This window comes from Fukomys damarensis, unplaced genomic scaffold (assembly GCF_012274545.1).
Source record: "Fukomys damarensis isolate Sample0158 unplaced genomic scaffold, DMR_v1.0_HiC HiC_scaffold_33, whole genome shotgun sequence".
In the NCBI taxonomy this organism is placed as follows: Eukaryota; Metazoa; Chordata; class Mammalia; order Rodentia; family Bathyergidae; genus Fukomys; species Fukomys damarensis.
In genome coordinates this window covers 41,813,308-41,813,823 of record NW_022900945.1, presented here as the reverse complement: position 1 = coordinate 41,813,823, position 516 = coordinate 41,813,308, and the positions used below count along the sequence as shown (strand labels likewise).

General features: G+C 62.0%; 1 protein-coding gene across 4 annotated transcripts in view; it reads left to right on the top strand.

Annotated features, from left to right (window-relative positions):
* Positions 1-516, top strand: part of Kcna2 (potassium voltage-gated channel subfamily A member 2) — a 14,702-nt gene that overhangs the window by 970 nt on the left and 13,216 nt on the right. The window contains exon 1 of one of the 4 annotated variants that reach the window (XM_010606025.3): positions 288-464. The exons of the other annotated variants lie outside the window; for them this stretch is intronic. The gene's annotated coding sequence lies outside the window, so the exon portion shown is untranslated. Of the gene's footprint in view, positions 1-287; positions 465-516 lie in introns of those variants that run through there. 4 annotated transcript variants of the gene reach the window in all.

The following is a 516-nucleotide window of genomic DNA, read 5'->3' as shown; positions in this document are numbered from 1 at the left end:
TGAGCCCACCTCTGCGGTCTGCCGGGGCAGGGGATCTTGCCCCTGCAGAAGGGAGCGCTCGGAGTGGGCGCCGAGACCCTCTGGGTGTGCGTGGCGCGGGGCGGAGGATCTGGCGGGCAATGGGAAATACAGCTGGCAGCATAACCCTGTCTGGTAAATAGCGCGGGTTGGTGGAACCCGAATCACTTGGTCTGCCGGGCCGCCTTCTCTTCTCCGAATAAAAACAGCTCTGCTGCAGAGAGGAGCTGTCCCCCTTAGCCTGGGCTGTGTGCTGCCGCGAAGCCTCCAAGTTTAGATGGAAGCTGAGATCTGGGGCAGCAGCGAGGAGCAACCTACTCCCCACCCCCAGAGTTCAGGTTCCTATTTTTTTTCGGGCGGAGACTGAGCCTCCTCTGATTCCTTTGGTTGGACCCGGCGGGCCAAAACTCAGGCTGCACTTGGGCCCTCAGCGGGAGCCGACCGCGGTAGGCAGGAAGGGGTTAAAGTGGCTCTAGTCTAGCTCGCCGCCAGGGGGAA